We start from the raw sequence: 14,432 nt of genomic DNA, 5'->3' as shown, positions 1-14,432 counted from the left end.
CCACCCCCATGCCACCCCAGACGTGTACCACCCTCCCTCCTCCGCAGAGCACAAACCAAGATCCCCAGAAGAAAACCTCAGCCCTGCAGGTCCACACAATGCAAATGAATGGTGACCAGCACCTCAAAGCTCAGAAAAGCACAGACATTTGTAGTAAAAGTAATCCATACGACTTCAATGGTTAAATGAATGATGTTTATTGTAAATGTTCAATTCGTGCTGCATTCGGCGCTAGCGACCTCACTCATATAATATGAAAAGGGATCTATGAGTGTCACAAAGAAACACAGTTCATTTTTCTTCAATCACGGCAAGTTGAGCAATATTTAAAAAAATATTATCCAATCATTTATAAGTTGTTTGAGTCTAGATGTTATAGTAGTACTGGCACCTGATGGAAGCACAAGTGGAACCACTTTGTAACATTGTAACTATACATTGTAAAATTGTATGCAAGCTTAAAGACAATCATTGTATCAGTTTGAGAAAGATTTCAACCGGAAACACACTCACACGATTTCCCTGGGAGTGTTTGTGTGTGTTAGCGTGTGTATGTGGTTATTTAAGTAGCCAATGTTTCCGTTGGACAGGCTTGCAAAAGAACATGTGATGTTGAGCACTGGACTGACCTCATAACATCCATCTTCTTTTTCATGTGTTCAAAGAGACGGATGTGTGTGAGGCGGGATGCCTGGTATGAGTCTGAAATACCTGCCGTCCACAGAAACCACAGACATTTACCTCTGAAGAGGACAAAAGAGCTTAGGAGGTCAAAATTGCTCTTAGTGTGGAGTGCTACATCGTACATAAACTGATGCAGAATCACACGGTATCTGCCAGGTGAATTTATTTCCAGTGACATCCTAATAAATGGAGACAGGTAAATGTGGAAGTTCCCAGGAAGTCATCAAAGTTTCAGATCAAAGCAGGAAATGTTGGACACCACACGGCTGTGACCAGCACAAGAAAACTCAAGAACTCTCCTGATTCAAGCGATCTGTCTGAGATTCATGCCAACAGCTTCAAAAGCACTTACTACCACAACTTTTGAGTCTTTAATACATTATAGTTTTATATGTAGTCCTGTGCACGGAGTAGTTTAAACAAACATTTTAACCGTCATCATTCACTCACCCTCATGTCCTTTCCACTTAAAAAATAATGAGTGATAAACACGAGTGCTATTCTTTTACAAACTCTGCACTATGTTGAGTTAAAGGCTGTTCTGCAGTTCTGATCCATTCAACAGTGACCAACAGAATTAATTGGTGTGAATCTAGACTCCATCTGATACATATGGCACATTAAAATGGCTAAAATCGCCAGTTCCAATCAGATTGGCTGAATTTTTACATAATTCCCCCCACCCCCAGGAATCAGGGTGCGCCAATCCAGCAGGAAACAAAGTTGTGTTTACCAGGCTGCTACAGAATAAACCAATTAACACGGGTAGATTTTTGCCCATTATGCTGATTTCACGTGGCATGCAAACACCTTTACCAGCGTTCTCACCGGCTCATCCAGTGTGTGCACGTGTTGAGCGCATGTCTCTTCACAGTTTGACGTCAAAAGAAGAGAATAACACTGTTATTTCAAATCTCATGTAAACACAGTTTTCTTGCTTTGTCAGATTTTTTAAATAAGCTGATTTTTGGGAGTAATCAGCATACTGGTGTGAATGTAAACGGGCTCAATGACGTGTTTTGACCATTTGTGCACATGTTATGTGTGTGCGAATGCTTGATGTGACTGGCCCAACGGAAGGTCCGACCTTGGCACACAATTCTTCGAACATAGCCCTTGACATTCGGAAGTGCTAAACCCAAAGCTGGTTATTAAAGTGGGTCCTCACAGTCCGCCAGAACGGTTTTGAGCATGGACGCTCCCTGGCGGCGTATGGGCATCAGAGTTACAATTGCTCCCATCCTGCAAATAAAACTCTCCCTGAAGCAAAGAGGTCATTCAGCGGCTCCCTCAAGATAATGCGCATGAGGTAGTAGATGGAAACGTGCAACGATTCGCATCCATGTAGTCTTCCGGTTGCGCCAGAGCGAATCTCTCCACTTGCACGCAGATTTCCTTCGTTCTCGCACAAAACTGAACGTGCGCTCTCAAATATACGCTGCTCTATGCCGTCTCCCTGCTCTCGTGCATAGAGTGCATGTGCACGCTCAAAACATGTCCTGTGCACTCGCAAATCTTTTATAAAGCCAGTTAGCTCTGCCTCTGTTCATCCGTCACGACGTGTCCATTTTTACAAGTTCAACATGATATTGGGTCGATCGTGTGTTTGTGACAAATGCAGGTTCACATAGAGACGGACACTATCCCAAATATAGGCTAAAAAAAACAGTTAAAGAATTCCATTGTCATAAGAGCAAACATGTATTTCTTAATAAAAAATCATGTCGAATACGGCTTCATATTATTAATAGAAATATTTATAGCCAGTGTATGACGTATTGCCGATTGAGACTGTCAGTCTGAATTTAAGGTTATTGATCATCATTGGTGAATTGCTCCAATGCCTGAAATATGATTATCTTTTTCTTTTTTTTTTCTCCCTTTTTCTCCCCAGTTTGGAATGCCCAATTCCCAATGCGCTCTAAGTCCTCGTGGTGGCGTAGTGACTCGCCTCAATCTCAGTTGCCTCCGTGTCTGAGACCGTCAATCCGTGCATCTTATCACATGGCTTGTTGAGCGTTACCGCGGAAATGTAGCGCATGTGAAGGCTTCACGCTATTCTCCGTGGCATCCACGCACAACTCACCACGTGCCCCACCGAGAGCGAGAACCACATTATAGCGACCACGAGGAGGTTACCCCATGTGACTCTACCCTCCCTAGCAACCGGGCCAATTTGGTTGCTTAGGAGACCTGGCTGGAGTCACTCAGCACGCCCTGGGATTCAAACTAACGAGCTAGTGAACTCCAGGGGTGGTAGTCAGCGTCAATACTCGCTGAGCTAACCAGGCCCCCATATGATGAATTTTGATAATATAACACTAGAGGAAAATACCTGATAAAACATGGCCAGAATGTATTACTGTTTTTAGTGGAAGAAAGATATTATTGACACTTAGCATAGGCTATCTTATTTATTAATTACTTGCCTATATGCAACATTATTGTATGCACTGTATGTAAATCTGCATTCAAACGTTTTCTTGTTATTGTTGTTTGATTAATATTAACGACATACTACAGCGGCAGGTATATTAGTCTGCATTTACACTTCAAGTCGCATATTTTGATTCAAATTTGCTTTTTTTGTGCAGCAGTTTACATTCACTTTAGAAATAAATGATTGTTAACATTAATATCTCACAAGACGGGCTTTTTCACAGAATTTTGAAGTGTATTTTACTTTTTAGGTGCATATCTGCATTACCGCAACTCCACGAGCATTTTCACAGCACACACGCACATAAAGCACGCACACAAAAGCCCCCTGTCTTTAAAGGGACGTGTCCACTGGCACGTTTTGAGCGGAGCTGAGCGGGCATTTTCAATTGATTCCTATGGGAGTCGAGTGCCACATTTGCGCAGGGGATTGTGGGATTGTCAGCAGAGCAGATCGTGCATGGAGAACGGCCAAGGGTGTCAAAAAAGTATGCTCGACATTATCCAAATGAGGAGTGGAAAAGCTGTCATTGTGAGCTGAAGCAGTAACAGGGTTTCGCAGATCCTTAAAAAGTCTTTAATTCAGATTTCTAAAAGTTAAGGTCATTAAAAAGTCATTTGCAGTGGTATTAAATTTGGGGACGGAAAGACATCGTGACATAGCCTCGTGATAATTAAATTGCAAAAGGCTGCGATTTAATTAAATAAGATCATAGTCTGCATGTGCTGCACGCTTCACAGTGAAGACGCAGCACTTTTGCACATTCTCCAAGCACGTGGAGGCCTCGTGATTCACAGTTTCTAACCATTTCAGAGTGGTTTACAATCAGAGTGTCCTGCACATTTATAACAAGTGATCGCTGATGATCTACTGTTGATGAATTTCTGCTCATATTTGTTATACGACAGTGTTTACTTTATAGTGTTTATATTGTAAGATGCTGTAAATGACATTTGAAAATAACAGTTTGTTTATATTGTTATGTTATATTCTTGTTCTGGCATCGACATATGGTATTATTTGTTCAGGTCTTGAAAAGGTCTTAAAAAGTCTTATTTTTGTAATGTCCTTCATAAGCGCTTCAAAATCTGCCTTTCATTATACTCGCATCGTTATATTCATTCTGACTTCAAACAGACTTCAGATGATGATTGCACGCATTCATTTTGGCAGGTAAGCAAAAGTGTAATAAATCAAAACTGTTTATATACTTTGGGCTTTCGGAAATAAAGCTGGCATTTTTCCAACAGTAATTGCACATATTTAAGATGATTTAATTGCTTATGTACTGACAACAATCATAGACAATACACATAGACTCTCTTTACACTTTCCAAACAGCCTAAGGTGATGTAGATCACAAAATATGAGGGAATTCATCAAAATAAGTAAATACAGAAGCAAATACAGTGTCGTTGTGAAATAAAGAGTACCTGGTGATCCTCTGGAGTAAAACTTGCATGTCAGAGCATCTAAAAGGAAACACCCAGGCGTTATATCTTTAATGCATCCTTTATTAAATAATAAGGAAGTGGGTCATCTAAATAAGCTCAAGCTCTGACACTGGCATTTCTCTGTGCGGTCAGAATCAGAAGCGTTTCTGTGATACGCGTGAAGCGGCCCAATCTAAGGTGTAGGAAACTGCTGATGCGCTCTCTTGCACGGAGATGCTTGCCCCTCGCACGCACTGGCTCTTGACGTATTGGATCATAATATATTTGTCGTTGTGTGTATATTATTGTAAAGAAATGGGCGATACGCAGCTCTATTTAGAAAAGAGTGTGTTTTGTGTGATTTAAAGATGGATCCAAATTTAAGTGAACAAAAAGGTGAGAGAGGGTATCTTAGCCCTCTATATACCTGCAACCAAATTTTTTATTTTATTTATTAATTCTTTGGCTTGTTTTCCTGTATAAATATCTAAAACTCCTTTACAACAAGGTGCATTTACTCAAGGAGCTAATTGTTTTTAGAGAATGTTGAATATAATGTTAATCCTGTAAAGCCTGACATATGAAAGAATTGTCAGAAAATTCCTTTTTTTTTTTTTTTAAGAAATCGTTAAAAAAAAAGTAATACATTTGCACGTTTTTTGATACATTAGACTTTAAACTGTTTTTAGTACCATTAGACAAACTATAAAAAGTCGTAATTTTTTATTTATTTTTTTTATCATATTTGATGCATTAGACTTTAAAGGTCATTATCCTCATTTCGGATAAGGTCATAAGGTCATCAGCTCCTGTTTCACTCTCTGTTCAAGCTGATGAGCCAAACAACCTATAGTATGTAAGTTTCACATGTTTATGGCACCATCTAGTGGTTATTTGTGGAAAAAAGTGGTTTCAATGTTTATATCGATCTATTTAAAATGAAAAGTGACTCTTATGTTGGGATAAATTACAGCTTATTTTAATAAAGTTAAAGTGACAGTAATGATTATATATTCACTGATATTTTAAAATGAGTATTTGCTGAATATAAGCAACTTGTGCTTGGTTAAAATTTTGTATATTATTTTATTGAAAAAGTCTGTTGAAATCCATGTATCATATATGATTCAACAGGCTTTTGAGTTATATCTCTCGATCATCATTACATTACATTCATGCACACCACAAAAAAAGCCTGCTCAGTCATAATAAAGATCTCAATATTTTACATTACAAGCTATTATGATGTCATCTTACCATAAGTTCATGAGACCCAGCGAAAAAAGTTTTACAATTTTCCTTTTTTAATTGTCAGTAGAGTGTTTGGTGCATGAAATACATATGATGGAAATTGTTTATTGAAAAAATTATATTTGATTCATATTGTATTCGAACTGTGATGCATTTCAATCCATATTTATAGAGCAAGAAGAGGAAGTTGTCATGGTCAAACTCTCAAACATTTAGTATCTCTGAAAAGCCCAGAGAGTCCTCTGATAATACCCCAAGATTTACCCCTGTAGAAAAACTCACATAACAAATGTCCCACACAAAAATGAATAGCTGGACCTCAGGAGGATAATGACCTTTAAAGCCTAATGCATCAAATATTATACATTAAAAAAAACTAAAATATTTTACGATTTCTTTTTATAGTTTGTCTAATGGTACTAAAAACAGTTTAATTTTCAAACAATTCTTCCATATGTCAGGCTTTACAAGGTTAAGAATCGTTATCAAGATGGTTCTAATAAAGATCACAATTAATCAGAAAATCACATTTCTTATGTCTTGGCCAAAACGAGCTACAAAGTAAATCAGACTTCATGCCGATAGTCAAAGTAGGTGCAAAGTAGACGCTCGGTACCACGACCAGAAAAACACCAAATCATTCCTGAACTCTTGAGGCAAAACAAATACATCTTCCCACATGAGAACCGCAGATAATCTTTATTTCACTCACGACTCCCAACAGTAGTTTTGACACAAGTGTTTTGGGCACTGTGACAGACAGACTACTGTAAACGTCTGGTGTTTTTAATGTTCTGTGGTGCACGTCCCAGTCAGTGGTGAGAGTACAGTACAGCAGCACAAACAGAGAACGCTAACGGGTCACGATACACACACCACGGGCCAGTGGCTTCGTGAACGATCCAGCGCAGTAGAGCCCAAACCACCAGCAGCGTCCGCAACTAAACATAGCACAACCTCAGCACAGACAACCGCGCTCTCTCACTCTCTCTGTGGACTCAGAGTAGCTGTGACGCTGAACACACAACAGTGGGCTGCAAAATTGAGCTTTGGAGAGCGTTCACACAGAAATTCCTCCACGCGAGGGCCCGACTTAATTATCACAGCACACCGTTTAACGCCACATCAAGAAAACAAAACAGACAATTGTCTCTGCCATGTCTCATATTTGGCTTTTAAATGATAATATTAATGTGCCTGAGAGAGTTTATGTAGCATTTAAGCTTTTGTGTAATAACAGTCATTTGCAGTCTTGGGTATCACGTCTGGGCAGCTCGGGCTCATCGTGTACCCCAAGTGACGTGATGAGGCAGGTTTTCTGGGAAAGAATATGTGTGTGTATATGTGTATATATTTCTGTTTAAACATGTTTTCTGTGTGAACTTCTCAAAACTGTTGTGAAGCACACAGAAACTACTATGAAAAATGAATAACATGTGATTTTCTGGTTTAAAAAAAGACTCACAAGTTACTTTGGCGTGCCTTTTGATATAAAACCCCACACTGTGTGTGTGTGTGTGTGTGTGTGTGTGTGTGTGTGTGTGTTGTGTGATTTTCATATGTGTTTGAGTGTTAGGTGGTAGTGTTGACTGCTCAGTGATGTCAGAAGCTGCTCAACCTCGTGTATATATATATTCTGAACGTTCAACTGGCTCCAAAAGTAGGAGCAGAGGAGCTTTGCGAGTCAAGACAACTTCAGACGAGTTTGCCCAAATCTGAGCATCTCTTGAAGGGACAAACTCTTATTTCTCCGAGAGCAGGACAACAATAAACCAGTGATATCAGAAGACATTTTACTAAGAAGAAATTATCCTTATGGATTGTTAAGACAGCTTTGGAGAGTTGCGTCTGATACCACCACAGTAAGTATTTTTCATGTTTTCTTTTGACACCTTTTTTATACGAGTGAAATATTATTATTCTTGTTGTTTTCTTTTTTATTAACGGTTTAGTGCAGATTTCAGGTTTGTGAGGTGATAGTCTTATGTTTCCTCTAAAGAAAATATTATTGCTCATTATTCATAGCTCAGGAAACATAAAGTTTGTTTATTTAAGTCAAAAATATTTAACCCTCCTATTGCGTTCAGGATCGGCATACACTTTTTGCATTCGTGGGTCAGTTTTGACCCTGTGGAGTTTTAAGCTAATAAAACATCCATAATCCAATTTTTTTCATCAAAATTCATATTGTAGCACATTGTTAACTTCTTAACTGTTCATACATGTAAAAAGATCTATATTTTTGGCATGTTCGCTGAAAAATATAAATGTTATTATGTACAATGTCAGGTTTTTTATTATTATTAAAAAATGTTGAAATTCTTATAAATTTCAAAATATACATTAACTGCAGCTAAACCAGTGTGATGCATGTGTAGATATATTTTTTATCAAGGTTTATTTTAAATTTCATTTGAATATAACATTGCATTAAATTTATATAAATATTTAAAGTGAGAATTTCAATTCTCCTACTAACTTCCATATTAATTAATTACTCATTACTGCTGACTCTATGCAACCAAATAATTTTTTTTTTTTCAACCAAACAACATCAAAACAACGACACAAATGACCCGAACGCAACAGGAGGGTTAAGTCAAAAATATTTAATATGACGTCTTTAAGTTACACCAATAAACGTCATTTTTAAGGAGCTTTGTGATGTAATAGCCGCACATTCAGAGTGTGTCTCATTTAAATATCAGATGTTCCTCCTAAAATACCTTTGGAGAAATATGGATGGCACAAATGAGTCAATTATTGACATGAATGAATGTGGATAACAACTCATTTGCTCTTGGAAGAATTTCATTTTCATATTGAAGTTCATATTGAGACTTGATTGCAAACTTTTAGCAAATCTGAGCACAGTTTGAGACCTTGTTGAAATCTCTTCTGAAACATTTAAAGGGACACGTGAGAATACTGGTGTCTTTTTCTCAGGAGAAACATCATTTGATCTCCGTTTAGTCTCTTTGCTGTCTAGGAGAAACAATTGAGACATTAACTAGATCTCGATTGGCTCTCATCACTTCTCACAACTGCAGGATTTCTGATGATTGTGCATCTGGCACACGTTAAGCTTAATGAACTTCAGAGGAAGATTTGGTGTGTGTGCCAGTCTACGGCTCGGAAACTATGCTGTTGTTCTGTGTTTGCGATCGGTTGCGATAGAGATGACTGTAAATCAGCGTTACATTGATCCATACTGTCTGTTAACCACAAGGCAAAGAGATTAGATCTCACTGGGGAGGTTCAGCTGAACTGTTATGTCACAGATGAGCTTTTATTGTCACTATCTGCGTTATAAAAATGACTGAGGAGCAATAAAAGAAATTGAGATTGAGTCTTTATGAAAGTATCAGAGCAGTGTCTCTCGAGCTCTGAGTTAAGCTTTAATTCACTATAATCTTTGTTATGATTACTCAACCAAAAAAGATGCATTTATGTGACAAAAAGTGTTTTCAGTTTGACTTTGTGTTCTGTCAGAGCCTGAATTGTAAAGGAAATGGTGTGATATAATACTTTATGACTCCTGGAGAGAACTCTGAGAGAAGTCAACTGAAAGAGTCAGAAACATGCCAAGACACTTCACACTGTTGAATGTGACTATTCGTCTGGGACGAGGAACAACGGAGTGATATTTTCGGTTTTAACTCGTTCTGATCCAGTTCAGGGACTCTCAGGGCACCGTGTTCTGTAAGAAGCAATGTAAAAACTACAGAAACGAGCGATTCAGATGGAGAAAAACAACCATTTTAAGTGTTAGTTGGAGGAAAAATGAGTTCAGGCTCAACTTATGGTGTAATAACTCAAAACCGTTTCAGACAGTTTCAGATATTAACTTTTACATTTGATTGTCAGGGGCATTTTGTACTTCTTTGAGGTTATATTTTGTTCTAAACATAGAAAATATACAATGTTTAATCCTTTCATTTCAAATATGTCAAATTAATACATTAATTTACACCGTTCTCTATTTGAAAGAATATATAACTTTTTAGCCATAAAGTTAAATCAACATCAACTCATATTTTGCAGTGCTGTGAAAAAGTATTTGCCCCCATCCTGATTTCTTCTGTTTTTGTGTATATCTCACACTAAATTGTTTCAAAAATTCAAACAAAATCTAACATAAAACAAAGGCAATCTGAGTAAACACAAAATACAGTTTTTAAATGATAATGTTATTTATTGAAGCAAAAAAGTTATCCAAAACCAACTGGGCCTGTGTGAAAAAGTATTTGCCCCCTTAGTTACTAAATCCCCAAATCTATGAAGCTGCATTCATAATGGGGTTCAGCTGGACTAGACACACCCAGACCTGATTACTGTCAGCCCTGTTCTATCAAATCAACACCTAAATTGAACTTTTTCAGCAGCATGAAGTTGGCTAAAAGGTCTCACCCAGTAGCACACTATGCCACACAAGGTGGAAAGAAATTCCAGAAATGATGAGGAAAAAGATGATTGAAATGCATCAGTCTGGGAAGGGTTACAAATCTATTTCAAAGGCTCTGGGACTCCAAAGAACCACAGTGAGAGACATTATCTCCAAATGGAGAAAACTTGGCACAGTAGTGAACCTTCCCAGAAGTGGCTGACCTTCCAAAATTCCTCCAAGAGCACAGCGATGACTCTTCCAGGAAGTCATAAAAAAGCCAAGGACAACATCCAAGAACTGCAGGTGTCTCTCACATCAATAAAGGTCACTGTTCATGACTCCACTGTCAGAAAGACACTGGACAAAAATGCCATCCATGGAAGAGAGGCGAAGCAAAAACCACCGCTAACCCAGAAGAACATTAAGACTCGTCTAAATTCACACCTTGATGATCCTCAAAGCTTTTGGGAGAATGTTCTGTGGACTGATGAGTTGAAAGTGGAACTGTTTGGAAGACAGAGGTCCCGTTACAACTGCTGTAAATCAAACACAGAATCCCACAAAAAGAACATCATACCTACGGTCAAGCGTGGTGGTGGTGGTGTGATGGAACATGAATTCTGCTCTCTACCAGAAAATCCTAAAGGAGAACGTCTGGTCATCAGTCCGTGAGTTGAAGCTCAAGCACAACTTAGACAATGATCCAAAGCATAGGAGTAAATCCACCTCTGAATGGCTCAAAAGAAGCTAAATTAAAGTTTTGGAGTGGCCTAGTCAAAGTCCTGACTTGAACCCGATTGAGATGTTGTGGCAGGACCTTAAACGGGCAGTTCATGCTCGAAAACCTTCCAATGTGGCTGAACTAAAGCAGTTCTGCAAAGAAGAGTGGGCCAAAACTCCACCACAGCATTGTGAAAGACTGATCTCCAGTTATCAGAAGTGTTTGGTTACAGCTGTTGCTGCTAAAGGTGACACAACCAGTATTTAAAATTAGGGGGCAGTTCACATGGTGATATAGGTGTTAGATAACTTTTTTGCTTCAATAAAATATATATTTGAAAACTGTTTCTTGTGTTTACTCAAGTTGCCTTTGTTTTATGTTATATCTCATTTGAAGATCTAAAATAATTTAGTATGAAAACTACACAAAAATAGATAAAAATAGTGTTCAGGATGGGGGGGGGGGGGTGGTGCAGATACTTTTTCACAGCACTGTATGCCATAATATGGATAACTAGGTCTAGAATTAAATATTTAGAACTGCATCAGATACAATTAAAAAAAAGAGGAATTAATTTCAAGGGCATTTTTCTCACTTTTGGTTGCATTTCATCCCCCACCCCCCCACCCACCCTAATTTCTGACCGTAGTAACTAACCTCGGGCGATCGCTTCATGTTATCCACCCACTTCTTAAACTTTGACGGCTGAGTCACTTTTTTGAGGATTTGAGGCCAAACATCAGACTATCCACTAAGTACACACACTCAAAAAAATTGCTCTTAGGTTGAACTTGATTTAGTCATGTACAGTGGTTCCACATGTTTGAAATGAGTTTTCTTAACTTAAAATTACTATGTAATCTGAACACAAACACATTGGGGCATATTCACTAAGAATGAATTATGCCGGGGGCCTGGGTATCTCAGCGAGTATTGACGCTGACTGCCACTCCTGGAGTCGCAAGTTTGAATCCAGGGTGTGCTGAGTGACTCCTGCCAGGTCTCCTAAGCAACCAAATTGGCCCGGTTGCTAGGGAGGGTTGAGTCACATGGGGTAACCTCCTCTTGGTCGCAATTATTGGTTCTCGCTCTCAATGGGGCGTGTGGTAAGTTGTGCGTGGATTGTGGAGAGTAGCATGAGCCTCCACATGCTGTGAGTCTCCGCGGTGTCATGCACAACGAGTCACATGATCAGATGCATGGATTGACAGTCTCAGACGCAGAGGCAACTGAGATTCGTCCTCCGCCACCCGGATTGAGGTGAGTAACCGCGCCACCACGAGGACCTACTAAGTAGTGGGAATTGAGCATTCCAAATTGGGGAGAAAAGGGAATAATTAAAAAAATAAAATCAAAAAAAGAATGGATTGTGCCTGCTACAAGTACAGTTTTTTTGCACATGCTAACTGCGCTCGTTTAGCGCCCGATTCACTAAAGGAATTATGTAGATCAGATTTCGGCGCAAACGAGCCCACAAAATCGCTGCTGAATGCAATTTGCACACGTAATTCTGATCTTGCAGTGCGATTCTGAATGCAATATAGCCGAGGATGCTGCAGACCACCGTATTTGACCCACCCTGGACTGAACAGCATCACTTTGATCCAGACACCTGAATCATCTCTTAAACACGCAGAACGTGTGCTTGACGACACCGCGCATCTGAATATATTCCAGGTTATAACGCTCTTCAACATTATTTGATGAGGATTTGATTCATTACTGCTGAAATGATCGGTTGAAAATGTTCACAAACATCTCGTTTAAATAAAATTCATTTTACCGCCTACTTTCATTTGGCATTAATAGTGCGATGTAAATTGCGCAGGGCACAGTTTTGTGAATGAAGCACAATCTTTAATGAGCCTAATTAACATAGAAAGAAGGCGTGTTTGCATGGAAAGGAATGACAATGACTTCATTTAAATATCACATGAATATTGTGCGATCAGCGCAACTTCAGCACTGATTGCACCCGCTAAACCTGATTTGCGCTGAAATACCACTCCTAAAAGTGGCGCAACTCTTTAGTGAATCTGCCCCTTTGTGTAGAAAGTACCTAGTTGAATTGTGTTAACCCAACAAATTTAGACATGTCAATATAACTCAAATAAATCTCTTTTATTTCTTCATCTACGAACTAGTGAAAGTGAATGTTAGCATGCTAAATACATGCTGGTTGGAAGCACTACAGAGTGTAGTTTAGTATCTATGCTATGGTTAGCACAACGTTTGTTTAACGTTGCAAGCACTTAATTCTATGTGCGACATCAACTTGTCCTTGTTGTTTGCTCCAAAATAACAAGTATACCCCTTTATATTCATCTACCACAAAAACACATAAAATAACACTTAACTTTAACATTTAATCTCCCTATTGAGTCCCTTGCAAAGCATGCTGGGGAATGGAAACCCCCTGTAAAAAAGTATTCTTGTAGTCCCAACTCAAATGGATTAAGTAAACTTCCAATTTACAAGCAGCAAAACAATTTTTTGAGTGTACACTAAAACTAAAACAGGCTTCCGTTATGAATCGTGGAACACTTCAGCGTTCAGGAATAATAAGTGTGACCGTAAGCATGCAAATATGCAAATTATACATTGTTATTAGCAGAACACTTCCGCAGATCTAGTCTGGATTGCTTTAATACCAATTGTGAACTGGTCGGTGAAATGCATTTTCCAGAGTTTAAAAGACTGTTTCACCTCAACTAGGAGTGCGCAATATACCAATTAAAATTATGCACATTTTCAACTATCATTTAAATTGCTAAACGCTGTTGCATGGTAGGGCATTACAATCACAGGTTGCACTACAAATAATTAGCATCCGTCACTTGGATAGATATTTTTTTCAACTGAAGTTAGTTACTTTTGCATTATTTTGTGTCACTTTACAGAGAGCGCGATTGCAAATTGTCTCAACAATTATTAAATAACAGCTTTATTAACCAAGCAATTATATCTAGTATAAAGTCACCAGAAAGATTTCCAGCATCCAACAGAAGGCTAAAGATGATATTTTTATTTATTTATTTATCTTCAATTTTTTTTTTTTTTTTTTTTTTTGCTTGGATTGGAAAACATTCTAAAGATTATAAATAGAAAACAGTATTATTTATTTGTATTTATATATTTATTTATTTATTTTTAATTCGGAATGCCCAATTCCCACTACTTAGTAGGTTCTCGTGGTGGCGCGGTTACTCACCTCAATCCGGGTGGTGGAGGACAAGTCTCAGTTGCCTCCGCTTCTGAGATCGTCAATCCGTGCATCTGATCACGTGACTTGTTGTCTCATGACACCGCGGATACTCACAGCATGTGGAGGCTCATGCTACTCTCCACGATCCACACACAACTTACCACACGCCCCATTGAGAGCGAGAACCACTAATCACGACCACGAGGAGGTTACCCCATGTGACTCTACCCTCCCTAGCAACCGGGCCAATTTGGTTGCTTAGGAGACCTGGCTGGAGTCACTCAGCACACCCTGGATTCAAACTTGCAACT

General features: G+C 38.7%; 1 protein-coding gene across 1 annotated transcript in view; it reads left to right on the top strand.

The window, feature by feature from the left end:
* Positions 1-7,478: 7,478 nt before the first annotated feature.
* LOC127435216 (parathyroid hormone-related protein-like) overlaps positions 7,479-14,432 on the top strand; it is a 33,222-nt gene continuing 26,268 nt past the window's right edge. Inside the window, exon 1 of the mRNA XM_051688498.1 lies at positions 7,479-7,670. The gene's annotated coding sequence lies outside the window, so the exon portion shown is untranslated. The remainder of the gene's footprint in view (positions 7,671-14,432) is intronic.

Source organism: Myxocyprinus asiaticus, chromosome 45, assembly GCF_019703515.2.
Source record: "Myxocyprinus asiaticus isolate MX2 ecotype Aquarium Trade chromosome 45, UBuf_Myxa_2, whole genome shotgun sequence".
In the NCBI taxonomy this organism is placed as follows: domain Eukaryota; kingdom Metazoa; phylum Chordata; class Actinopteri; order Cypriniformes; family Catostomidae; genus Myxocyprinus; species Myxocyprinus asiaticus.
This window is presented reverse-complemented; position numbering and strand designations above follow the sequence as displayed.